A 14,407-nucleotide genomic window follows, 5' to 3' on the forward strand; every position below is an offset into this window, starting at 1 on the left:
AGAGCCAAAAGATCAGTAGTGAAAGAGTTGGTAGAAGGCTAAAAAGTGAGCTTGTTTTCTCAAGCAATGAAGATCTAAATTTTTCTAAAGCTGTTGTAAAGAAAAAAAAAAACAAAAGAAAAACAACAACAACAAAGAGTGGCAATAAGGATGAACAGTAAGATGGTAAGATGGATACAGGTTTCATCCACCCAGTCATGTGGCTAGTGGCAGTGTTGGGCCAGAGAACCACATGACTTTCTTACAGCATGAAAATGAATGGACAGGAAAGTTGATGTGATTCAACAATCACATCAAACCCTTTGGCCCCAGGGTCTAGCAGTTCTTGGAAAAAGCACCATGTACTTTTTTTTTTAACTCTCTTCAATAGCCATGATCCATCCTCCAGAGATTTGTAAAACAAGGTCATGCTGAGAACATCACGAACATCTTTATACTTTATAGAATGTGTATAGAACCTTATAGAGATTCTTCTTCCAGCACTCATGGGTTATCTTTTATCCCTCATGTTGTCTACTCCAAACCATCCTGGGCAAAACCAGTATGGTTTTAAAACATAAAAACATATTTCTCCAAGTTCCTCCTTGGTCTATACTCCTTCATCATGAAACTATGCCTTCAGCATCACCTCAGTACAGTGAGAGGGACCCAGAGGTGTCTGGGATCCAAACTGAGGAAGGTCAGCATGTGTGGCAGAAAGAAAGTACTCACACCGATAAGACAAGCATCCAACTTCCCCAGCTCCAGCACCAAAAAGAACTGATACATCTTGGAAAAGGAAGCCCTCACAGGAATAAGAGTAATCTCACCATTAGAACAGGAAATTAGCATTCCTTATTCTTATTATTGTATGAATACTATACATTCCAGATTTTAAGATCCCGTTCCCATGAGAAAAAGCTTTTCAAAGGGTGGTATTTGTTGCATACTGGTCATTAGAGTACAGGGCCACACCTGAGGTATCCAAGATTTTTATTAAATTTATGGTTTACAGTAATGGGCAGTTTATGTTTTGTTGGGAAAGACCTGACCTACTCCATGCCACAACCATGAATCAGCCTGTCTGTGAGCCAAAAGATACTACTTATGTTTTCTCATGATTTATCACCTTCAACCCCTGTAGGCACAAAAGCCCCTGAAAACAACAAAATTAATACAATTCAAGCCAACAGGAGAAAAAAAGCCATGAAAACACCAAGCTACACACTTGAGATTTTTTTTTCCTGTATTTTCTTATTTAGTTTCTTGGTGGAGATGTGGGGGAATAAATTTATGTCCCACTCAAAATTTCTACAATATAACCATTAGGAAGTGGAAAAAGACTGAACCTGTAAAGAAATAGAAATCCTTCCCAAAGGAAAAAAAAAACCACTTGCTTGTCTTACATTGGCCTTAACACTACTTGACAATAGAGAACTATCAAGACCCACAATAAAAAAGAATTCTTTTCATCCTCAGAAATACCACCAAGAGGCAATCCCTATCAAATAATTTCAAATCAACAACTGTCATGAGAAATTGCCTCCCTCAATGAAGCAATGATTTTATATTACTATTATCATATTATATATATAATATAATTGTATATTATAAATAGTAAAATATTATCCTGTATTATTATTATTGATAGTGATAATGATAATATCCCTTTTCCCAGGGATCTCCACACAGGACAGTGAAGAGGGAGGCCAGTACCCTGACCATACTTGTGCTGTGTCTCCAGGGCATCCAGCATTAGGTGATTTACAGGACAAGTGGGTTATACCTGAGATGTGCAGGTGAGCTGCAGCATGCACACAGTGTAGCACCAGACTCATGGGAGTGATGGTGGCATCGTCTTCTCTTCTACAGGAGGCAGCTCTGCAGCCTGAAATTTAAGCACATTCTTTAAGGGTAGAAACTCTAGTCAGGTTATCTTTTATTTCTTCCATGCACACAACCTCAGCAAACCCTTGTATGGATTTTTCTGTAGCTATGACTCCATACAGCTGTACACTGAAGGTGTCGTTCCCCACCAGTGTTCCTGAATAGTGTTTCACACTGGGACCCAGAAGCCTGCCTTGTCATTGCCATGACCTGGCTGGCAGCTAGTGAGATCACGTCATCTTATCTTCCCTCTTCATCCCAGAACAGAATCCAGAAACAGAAAGCATTCTACTCTGACAGCTCTTTCCTGGCTGACCCCTGGCACTATGAATCTTCTGTTCAGCATCCTGTGGTTGCACAACTTGACCTTGAAATATCTGTTGGGCTTACTCAGGAGGATAACCCTGTCCCACGCACCTCCAGCCTGCTTTCCCACAGCATGCTGAGAAATCACCTGCCTTCTACATTTCATAGCTGAAAATAAGAAGGCATAAACACCACTCTCAGAAATCCCTACCTATAATAGCCAGCCCTTTTCTAAGATATGGGGAAAAATGCAGAGCAGACTATGAAAAAGTGGGTTCACATGCCTCAAGATAGGTAAGAGATATCTCACAATTGATCCTCTCCACTTCTGAAGACATTCCTAAATATTAAAGTACATTCTGTCACAACTGCTGTCTTTACTCATCATGCATGGCAAATGCATTCTCTTTACTCGTGGGCTTATGCACACAACCACTAAACAAGAAGCAGTAAGCAGATATCTGCTGCTTAGTGCTCTGTTACAAAACTTTCCAAATTAACAGACACAAATGCTGTTTCCACGGAACTAATTACAATAGCTCAAAAGAAAACATCCTCTGAGCAACTGTAATTTCTAAGGAAATCTTTCTTACTCTGCGAAAGTGGAGATTACTCATAGCATGACAAATCTGGAAGAACTATCAAAGGTTTCACTCCCACTTGTCACCAATACTTAAAACTGATTTCCAGCTTCCAAAAATATTAATAATTTACCTAACATCTCCTTGGAAGTATGCTTCCAAAAATGAGAAACTTATTTCCAGCCCTTAGGGGATGGTAAATATTACTAATTCAGCACAATTTTTCATTAGTACTCATTTGCCCTTATATCAGAGAAATGGTGCTATTGCTACAAGGACCTAATAAAGTAATTACACACACAGACAGCTTTGGTGGGACTAATCATGTGCTGAAGACAAATGTATCCCTACGTACTATTTACAGATAAGAGCACATCTTTTCAGGCCCATTTCCCTAGTTTGTTGCAATACAACACAACACAGCCATATAGAGCAGCAATATACCAGTTGCAGATACTTTAAAAGAGAAAAAGCACCCCATCTATTACATAGGACCAGATTTAGAAAGAAAAGTATCCAGTAGCTGCCCACAGAGGAATAATCCTGACAAAGAGGAAATACGAGAAATAAAATAAGAGAGTAAAACTGAGACTTTCGAAATAGTTACACAACTTGCATAGCACAAGATATAATCTCATACTGTTGGGAAAATTCACAAAGTGTTTCCCTCCATAGTGCAAATGGGAGAGGGATACAGCTGACCTCTGACTAAAAAAACAATAAAACTAATGATAGGTTGTAGAATGCAGACAGGATACAAAAAGAGTGCTGGTCTGCAGCAGCCTCATTCATTGGGTATGAATGTCTTTGAGGTTTTGAATCACAGCTGTGGAAACAAGCTGCTGAATTTCCTCCCTTAACTCTTCCAGTAATTTTGTCACTTAAGTATAAGTGCTCTGGAAGTCAGCATTAACAGCAAACTGCTGAGTGCCCTTTGTGAGCAGAGTATGACTGTGGGAGAGAAACTGTGACTTATAGCCATGTTTTCATGCAACCAAGGACACACAGAAAAGAGCCAGAGCCGGGCAAACAGTGCTCGGACTGCTTTTTTTCCGTATCAGGAGCTGATCTACCTTATCGGAATTTTATAGCAAAAGTGGGCCCTTTGATCAAACATTTTTAACCTTGCTGATTATAATAGATTAAGGGCTCTGTTGCAGTGCTCTGTCTGAATCAGAACAAAATGTTTTCTATGAAAGGGAAGACGAAATCTGGATTAATCTTTATTCCTCAGACACAGTCCATTGTTTTAAGCACCTGTCATTTTTTGTTCCTAAGGGGCACTGTTCTTACACCAGGAAGTGCTGGTCCACTATTATCCTGGTAAGAAAGTCACTCAGACTCTGTAAGCATCATTTTAAATAGGTTTCTTTATTAAAGTTAATAAATAAAGGAAGTATACTATGGAAGTTTTCAACATTATCTACCTCTCTACATCAATTAATACTCAGTGTGGGTACTTATGACTGCTTTTCTATGTGCCAAAAAGTGAGCACAATCTTGTAACACAAGTTAGGCAGAATGTATCATACAATTTTTTCTTACCACCCACAAATTCACATTCTCTTGGACTGCCTTGACTTTTCCCATGACTACATCATGAAAGACTCTTATCTTCAGTACTTAAGGAAGAAGACTTTTTTCCTAGTTCATTTCTCCTCATTCATGTATAAAAATCTTTCACATCATTTCAGCAGCCCTTCTGGCTCTGTCCCACAGAGAGAAGAAGAGGAACAGGGAGAAGGAGGACTGAAGTTCACATGTAACTACCTCATGAATTGTGAATGCAGAGACAAGAGAGGAGCCTAAGGGCTCAAGAAGCTCAGATGAGCAGGTTTAGGTTGTGGCAGCTAAAGAAAATTATGCCTTTTTCTGCCTTCCTCAGCATCATGTTAAAATCTTTAGCAGGTACAATGGAAATAATCCCTGAATTCTCAGTTTTTCATTCAAAAATCTGGGGCTTAGCTGAAATTATAAAGCTTTATTGGCTTTGACATACTTTCAAGTACTACTGGAGGTTGTACAGAGAACTCCACAAAATCAGAAAGTCCTCCAGGGAATAAGATAGGACAATTTTTTAAAAATTCTTTCACTTATTTTTTTCCTGGTTTTATAGCCATCTATCCCAGCAGATATTAGTGCCTCTAGCTGAAGGATCAGGAAGATGATTACAAAACCTGCAAGATTTGCTTTGGAGTTTCTGTCTCCTTCCTCTCTTGATGGTGAGCACATGACCCAAAGAAACACTTATTTTCTCTCTCTGTTTTTTGGTAACCCTTTATTTCCATCAGCTGAAGGAAAGCTCTGAGGACTATTTAGTCCCACTTTGTAGCCAACAGGACATAATCACAATTTTACTTCTGCACAGACTTATTTTAGAACATTAATCTTCTGAACCCTTTAAGAGATGTGTAACAGATAGTTTGCACACATCAGGGCACAACAGCAAAGGGCAGATCTTTTCTAGATTTCTAAGAGGCTTATTTCTCTTAATTTATCATGATCTGTTGCCTGAATTCTGGCAAGCAACAAAGCAAGCTCTGACATATGGCAGTCTTTTATGTTGTAATATCTGAACATTATTAAAGAAAGGAAAAGGAGGGCAAGAAGGAAACTCCTAAAGGATGGTGGTTGTGGTTCTCCTTTTGAAAACACCCTCTGGCAGCAACACAAGAAAAGGCTGTGCCTGGATCACCACCTTCAGACCCTGACTCATTCATCATAGCTGAAAAAGTCAAAAGGAGGTCAGGAGGAAGGAAGAGTCAAGCTTCATCAGAGTCAGTTCCAGAAAGACTTCACACACACTATTGCTAGAAAATACCTGAAACAGTCAAAAAAGCCTAAATTGGACTAGGGAAAAAATATGTAAACAGTCATACAGGCAGAAACATGTTGTGTTTGCTGTTTTCCTGGTGTGTCTAGAAAAACTGTACCTGTAAGGTGGTCCAGCTAAAGCCAATTGACCTGCACTGCTGTGCCTCTTGGACGTTGGTGTGTCGTGGGGTCAGAGAGACAGTCAGAAGGTAGACCTGAGACCAGCCTCTGCCAGGCTCCCTGGGATTTGGAAACGGCTTATGGCTCTAGAGGTAAAACTAAAAAAAACAAATTCTCTCACTAAAAATGAATATTGAACATGTCTCACTGGCCATTCTGGACACTTGTCATCTGTACAAATAACAATTGGGAAAGGAAAGTCTCTACCTGACAACCAGGTAAGCAAATTAGAGATGCTAACCTAAGAAAGAGACACAGAACCACAAAATCACAGAATCACAGAAACACAGAATGGGTCAGGTTGGAAGATACCACAGTGGGGTATCTGGCCCAAGCTCCCTGCTCAAGCAGGGCCATCCTAGAGCACAAGGCTGTATTGTATCTCCTTGAGTATCTCAAGTGAGGGAGACTCCACACCCTCTCTGGACAATCTGTTTCAGTGCATGGTCACCCACACAGTAAAGAAGTTCTTCTTCATGTTCAGGTGACATTTCCTGTGCATCAGTTTCTGCCTGTTGCCTCTTGTCCTGTTGTTTGGCACCACCAAGAAGAGCCTGGCTCCATCCTCTTGACATCCTCCCTTCAGATACTTATGGACATTGATGACATCCCCTCTCAACCTCCTCCATTGTTAATGAAAGGTGTTTTATGGTGGACTACTTCATGAGTATGTGACAAATAATCCAGCATGCTACAAGGAAAGAGATGAGACAGAAAAATACACACAGTTCAGAAAAAAAACCCCAACAAAGTCGAAAAAGCCCCTGCATGCTATGACAAATAGCACCAGACTTTGTGATAACAGAAGGAATAATAACAACTGATTAGCAAGCAAATTAGCAAGCAGTGGCTTGCAAGAATTTGACAATGTCATCATGATGAGAGTAACACAGACAAAGATGACAGCAGAAACACAAGAAAAAAGTGAAAAAATCTTTCTTTCTTTCTTAATGCTAAAAAGTCACAGCTGATAGATAGATAGATAGCTATAGGTATTTATATAGATGATATAGATAGATATGGATATAGATATACATACAGCATAGAATAGTAACAGGTAATGACTAGAGGAAAAGCAAGCACTAAAAGAAGTTAAATAAAGCAATTTTTCCAGAAATTGCAGCCAAGCAAATGACACCATAGGGTTTTCATTCACCCATGATCACTGTAGGAAATAAATTTATAAATCTATAAGATAGTATAGACCATAAACCTTAAAATATATATATAAAGACATAAATGTTTTTTCTGAGTGTTTTCAACTGAAGCAATAAATGTGGTTTTTTTGGTTTTTTTTTGTTATAGGAAATTTTTTCATGCCTGATGAATCAAAGAGGTGATTAATAAGAGGCACATAAGTGATCTTTTTGTGCAGAATACCTTTTAAGCTATACTCTTTCTTTAGACTGTATCTGAGCAGTGAAAAAGTTTCCCTGGAAAATATAATCAATATTCCAGAGTAGATAGGAAAGTATATGTAAACTATGAGAAGTATATAAAAGTATGACTAAGAGTGTCTGTGCTGCTTTCAGAGGACACGTGCCACTCTGATCTCACATCATGTTAAAGAAATAAAAACGTATAGGAATAAATGTACCATGAGTAATGTTGGGCTCATTGCCCACATTCTGTGGATCAGAAACCATTACTTGAGAGTAGCATTGCTCAAATAAAAATTTGAAGTGGTGTGTAAGATATGAAAGTGATGTGGCTGCTCTGTGAAACAAATGCATCAAAAGCATACATATTCTCACAAAAGTATTCAAAACTATAAACTCATACATCTAACAAATTATAATTAAAAATGCATTCTATTTTTCATCTGATTGTGAATTAAAGCCAGCATATGTACAAGATAGTTTGCAGAATTCTTATAAGAAAAGTTAGGCTGTTTCTCATTAGAAAAACTGTGAATTAACACATCTCTGTAGTATTTCAATGCAGTGAAGTAGCAAAAAATAGGGCTGTGTGAGGAACACCTAAGATTGAAAATAAAATTTGTGCAGTCTTGAGATTCTTATAAAGAAATAGGAATAGTGTCATTCTGCCTGAGTGCTTGACTGAAAAGGGAACAACTTCAGAGGACCCTAAAACTTGTAAAAAACCTAATTTGAATACAAAAGCTGTTGAATAGTCACATTAAGGAGCCAAGACAGGACATGCCCTGTGCCAGAGAGCTGCACACTTAATGATTTCAGAGGGTTTAAAATAGCTCTCCTCAGGAAACAGCAACGATAGAGCTATTACTTCCCCAGGTGAGGAGGCCTATGCTAACTGGGTCTCAGATGTGATCAGTAAATGATAGGAAGTAATAAATTTTCATCCTAAACATTACTAGGGCAATTTTAAAGCTAGTAGTCTGCCTAATGACACATTAATTGGGATAACAAGTTTTCTCTAGGTACCTTTTTCCCCTCTTTCCAATTCCCATATTACAGAGAATTTATTCAAGCCTGTCTTTTTCCATAAAGAAGCAAAGGATGGGACATGGATGGGCCATTAGCTGTAAGACTTGGAAATTAAACATCTGGAAGTGTTAATAAGCTCTCAAGCTCTCTAGCTGTGCCCCTAACCCTAGAGCCAGTGCTCTAGGGCTAGGGAGAGAAACAGATGCTTCTCTTCCTGTTCTCCTTCCAGCTCTCCATGTGGTGATAAGAAACTTGGAAACATTCCCCCACCAAGAGCTGCAAGGTCATCCAAGAGATGAGTGTGGGTGTGAACTATTCTCTCTTTGCCTCTGCTCAGCATCCAGCAATGATGTGTGCTGTTTGTGCTCTAATTGGAAGGATGTTACAGAGAAGTTGTATCTAGCTCTAGGTCTGATTTCAGCCAAAGGAAACTGCAGAGAGCACACTTTAATTCCAGGTCTGACGTGCTTCAGTGGACAGCGGGAATATTCTTCAACATAACGGATGGGCATATACATGACAGAGAAAGAAACTAAACCAAGCAAAGCAAACCAAAAAGAAACCCCTTGAAGTGAAGACTGGATAGACCTTTCACTACCAAATGTTTTGTAACCTGTGCATTCATCATGCCTTCATTTAATACAATCTGCAATATAAAAAGGAAAAGTCAATTAAAAGCCGAGTCACCTCAAAAAACTACCAAAATTCACCTATGGCTCTAACTTCATCTATTTTCACCAAATTTCACAACATCTAGTGAGCAATTACTACCCATGATAGAAAGTCTGAGCAGTGAATGTATCTCACAGTTTGGCAGGTCCTCAGCTATCTGGAGACATGATGTACCTAGTTAATGCAATGTTCATTGGAAACAGTGAACACACTTCAAAAATTGGAACCAGCTGTCATAACCAGGAAGCAGGATAGACTCTGTACTTCTCTGAAAGTATGTAAACACCTAGAAGCCCATATTGTGTTCACATCAGAACTTTCAGTGACAGCAGCACTGTTTGCGGTATGAGCGTCCATAATGCATCCATAATCACAGAGTCAAGAACAAGGGAGGATTATCTTTTAATTAGACTTCAGTAGAGCATGAAAAGAAATTTTGATCCCTCTGAAACCACTTTTTTTAAAATAGGAATAGGATTAAATACTAACACCTTCCTTTTTTGCCTTCCTACACTGTAATTCATTCGGAATGAAAAAGAACTGAGCACCAAACCTCAAAGGACATTGAAATTATTTCCTTTAGAATGCAATGTATCCCAGGGATAGTTTCAAAACATTGCTCTTTGAACTTTTAAAAAACTCTGAACTTTTAAAAAAGGTTTCTTAAGCCAGTTCTTGGAAACTGATAAACCAGAGAACCCCAGAGCCTACATCTGCCATCTGTACAAATTAGGAATTACTCAATCACTGAAACTGAGATCATCAGAGCGGCAGAGGGAAAAGAGGGTCTGTGTTGTCCATTCTCCCTCTCTTCTTCCCCTAAAACAAACCTATACTGAGCACATGGGCATGCATAGAAAGCTAAACATACTTCTATATAATGACTTTTCAATGAAAAATTATGAGTTTCCAATGAAATACGTTTTCATTTGTTTCTTTTTTCACTCTACATGCGTGATTATTTTGCTCATTTTGTGATATGGCTTACTCATAATTCTGTATCTGCCTAATAGTATGCAAGTTTGATAAACAGCATGCAAAAACACAGCCAGATGTTTTCAGAGGCAGCCTGTTTTTAAATAATTCCAGGGGATAAAGGTGGTGGAACCACACTTCTTCCTGTGGTGGGAGAAAAGAGATGGTAGTAGTTTTGATAGAAGCCAAAACCTAAAAGAGGGTCACTCCAGGAAATATCAAGGAAATATGATAATTATGAGAGCCCTCCATTATCGATTGATTTTGAAATGCCAAAACAAAGATGTGAGACTAGGGAAAATAGAGGAGGTCTTTCCCCAGCATTTTCATGGCTGATCAGGTGATCTGTGCCAGTAGGACCCACACAATCAGTTTCAATTTACCAACTCTTCCTGAATTCCTTTCATGTACACATAATTATGTAGCATGAATCACAGCTGTGTGTGTGGCCAGACTTACAGAGCTCCCCTTCCTGCTGTTGATCAGGCCAATCCACACATTATTTCATATTAGGCTTATCAAGTTATTATAGTTGCTATGTCAGCTTTTCTCTTCAGCTACTTTCCTTTTTCTCCAAGATTTTCAGGACTTAGAATAACTCCTGCATTTCTGTTTTGCTACATTAACTAATGTTCCATGGCTTCATGCCACTTTCAACTGCCTTCAGCTCTACAGAATTTAGGCAAAGCTGTCTATAGAAGGCAGCCAGAAGAATAAATCATAAATCACATTGCATTTCATATAGTGGAGTTAAATTTTTTCATTGCTACCAGGAGTGTTATTATTATTTTAAACAAAAAAAGATGCAAGGATGTAAAAGTAAAGCTATTTAGTTTCACTTAAAAATTTTGATATTTACATAGAACTCACTATTGGGCAACTCACTCACACCTTAAATTCAATTCTCTACAAATTCTTTCCTTTTTATGTCATTGGCTGTTGTGTCCTTGAGACCCATTCAAGCCATTCTCATGACTTCTTGTATTTTATACTGAGTTTGTCATGGCACACTAAAAAATGAGGGGTTTGTGTGATGCAAAGAAAGGATGTTCCTTGCTCTGTCTAAACTAACAGACTATTGCAGGTGAATATTCAGCTTGTAACACAAACCCATCCCCTTCCTAGCAACTCCTTTTTCTATCCACCTGGTATGGCAGCTTGCCGAATAGCTCAGGTGCAGTAGTGGCATTCAGCAGCAAAGGACATACTATGAAGGGAAAGAATTTGGGAGGACAATGTGATGGGAATGAATTTGGGAGGATATTGTGGTAGGAATCAATGGTCACTGGAAGAGAAGAAAATATACAGAAAGATAATTTCAGAGTTAGGGCTCCTGAGGCATGGAAAGAGAAGGCTGTTGGAGGATAGAAAAGAAATACCCCACTACATACATGGACTTGTCTGTATTTTCATAGTATTGGAGCAAGTATTAATACTCCTGTATAGTGTAATACTGAGAGCAGAAAGAATAAATTATATTCTTCATAAAGACACAATTGAAGTATTAGGGTGATTTGAAATCATGTGCTTTTAATTATGGTTCCATATGAATTCATAAGAGAAGTCATCCGTAATGATTTCCATTAGTAAAGCGTGAGGTGGAAATGCACCATACTGCCAATCTGCCCTTCAAATCCTGTCAGCACAAAACCCACCCAGCCTTTAGTTTCAACTCAGTGAACTAAATTCACACTCATTCAACTACTACAGAAACCTTCTGAGTTTTGACAGTATTTGTGAGCCTTTTCCTTTCCTCATTTCACAGTGCTCCAGCATAATCATATCCTTCAGTCAGCTTTTACTTGTACTGTCAGAAAAGAGTGAAAAATCATTCAAAGGCACTGTAAGCAGAAAAGCCTGCAGTTCGCTTTTAAGTTCAACAGAAATCCTTCACATTGTTTTTGGGTTTGTATGTAGGGAACATCATGCATTAAATACACAGTTATTAAATATATATTAAATAAATAAGTGCCATGGATAAAGGTTACTTGCATACTTTCTTCAGGCACAGACATTTGCTCACACTTGCAACAAAAATAACTTGAAAACTTTTGCCAAACATCCTCAAATGTGTTCCTGCTTTTCACCAACAGTATATAGTAGACCCCATCCCCAGCTGGGCTAAATCAGATGAGTTACACTGAAGTATATCAATTCTATAATAAATTAAAGAGAGAAGTTCAAAATAGCACATAAAACTTTGGAAGCAGTTTCCCAGTTTTCCATAGTATTTATTCTGCTAGGAACAATACCTGCCAATATAACCTGTTAGTTCAATCTACTATGTTAGACATGCAAGCCCTCTCGTGACCTTACCTCAGGGACATTTTCACTTTCACACTGCTGCAAACTAAGTTAGTCTTAATATAACATTTCAACAAACTCTTGAAAAACTTATTAATGAATTTTCTTCCATTCTCAAAGCCCATCAGGCAAGACTAATCATGTCCAGAATCTGCAATTGTAAATGAAGAAACTCTCTGTTGAGTTCAGGAAATTTGAGTAGGCTCCTTTGTGTGTACCAGCCTCTTTGCCAACCAACAAAGCTGAAGCTCCTGTGAAGATGAGTGCTACCAGGCAGAAGGAGATTAATTTGAAGGGATTTCTGAGGAACTGGAAAAATGCAATCTTCCTTAAAGTATGATATAAATATTTTGTATGAAAAACAAAACAGAAAAAAGCCATTCATCTGATGAAAAATAGAAACCACTGTCTTGCTCAACACTTCTTGTGAGTTTTCCTGGTTAACACGCTTTTGTTGTGAATTTTCTTGGTTAAAACACTCACACACACCACCATGGAGCCCAGGAGGACAGAGGCATGACCAATAGCATGGAATACCTGAGCCCATGAGCAATGCCCAGTAGCTACAGAAAAGGAGTGTCAGCTTCCCAAATACTTACAAAAACTCTGTCAAGTTCAAAGCCTACTACAGCTTTGTTTGCATTAAAAAGTAAAAAACTTTCTCTTAGCCTAAAAACTCAGTGAAAATTAAAAAAAACCCAGATTTTTCCCAAATCAACAGAACATGCATTATTCAAAGGCACTTGTTGCAACTCCCTGTATTTTTTTTCTTCTTCCTGCAGCTGTAAGAAATCCATAATGCACGTGTTTGTAGACTGTGTGCCATTTCTCATATAATGTTAGTGCTTCTAAACTGCATGGTTGTAGAATGAGAATCTGGACCTTTGGGTGAAACTGGTCTCCTTCTGAGAGAAAAGTTTTGAAAGAAGTCTCATGCAAACAATTCTTCCATAAACATAAGGAGAAAATAAATCCACAAGTAGTGAAACAGAAAAGAAACGTTTTACAGAGGTGCCTTTTACATGACATAGCATTATGCCATGTGAGTCATTGCTGGGTGATGCATTCAAGCACTGGCCAGCAATAAAAGTAGAATTAGACATTCATACAGATAACAAGAACAACCAAAGCTCTTTTTGAAAAGGTTAAAGATATATATTATTCTTACCTTAGCTCACAAACTAATGAAACAGCCAGAAGGAGGAAGAACTTTCTGAAAGGCAGGTTAGCTATCTGTCTGACCTTGCATATATCTTAGATGTTGGCTCTGCTAGGACTGGATAGTGAACTGAATGAGCAATTCTTTCCAGCTCAGAGATAAATACAGAGTTCCTGCTGTTATCTCTGGTGCTCTCAGGTATTTTCCAGAGGCCCCTTGCAGATGCATTACATACCGTTACTCATTGCACCACACCCGTCCCTGTGGCTCATGAAGACCTCGTGCTTCCAAGGGTTTCTCTTGCTGTCAGCTGACCCTGGAGACTCCAATGAGGGGTCCACAACACATAGCTGCACCAGTTGTTATGAGTTCAGTCTGCAAGAACTCAGCCCATTTCTCCTCTGAGATCTCAGAGGAGAGCACTCAGTAGAGCAGTGTCTGCAGCCCAGCTCACACAGAACTGAGCTGTGTAGCCACCCAGAGAGCTTCCCAAGATCCAATGGACACCAAAGCACACTGCAGAGCAGCAGTATGCCAGAACAATCATATGCAAAGGGCCATGTCCATCTTGAGGAAATGGACCCAAACCAAAGCCCATTTTCAAGCCACATGCGCAAGCGACCCATCCTTTACCCTATACTGAACCCAAGACTCAGCTGTAAGTACTTCTAATAGTGGAAGTTGTTCAAATTCAGATATGAATCAAAGATTATGGGCACAATTTATGTTTAATATGTGGTCATATTTTGCTCACTGTAACACAGTGTGAAGGCCAATGCAACTCTTCTTTCTAATTGCTTGGCGTCACGCTGTTGGATGGAGAACAATGTTCCTATATAGTCAAGATCTCTGGTTTCCAAAATATATCTTTTCTTCTCTTTTTTAAATATCAGAACAACTGAGCTATAGGTAAGAGAATGCTTTCATTAAACAAACAATCAAAATGTCAAAATCTTATATCCTAGTGGAATAAGAGGCTGGAAGCCTGAAGGATGTGGTCACTTGTAACTAAAGCTAACACTCCAGAGAGTACTGACAGTTTTCCAGCAAGGAAAGCACTAGGCTTCTCTGTACATGAATAGGCTGTATCCTCCAGAGGAGCTCAAGCTGCAAATGCCAACATGATTTTCCCAGAAACAAAC

The sequence above is a fragment of the Poecile atricapillus genome, chromosome 1, assembly GCF_030490865.1.
Source record: "Poecile atricapillus isolate bPoeAtr1 chromosome 1, bPoeAtr1.hap1, whole genome shotgun sequence".
NCBI lineage: Eukaryota > Metazoa > Chordata > Aves > Passeriformes > Paridae > Poecile > Poecile atricapillus.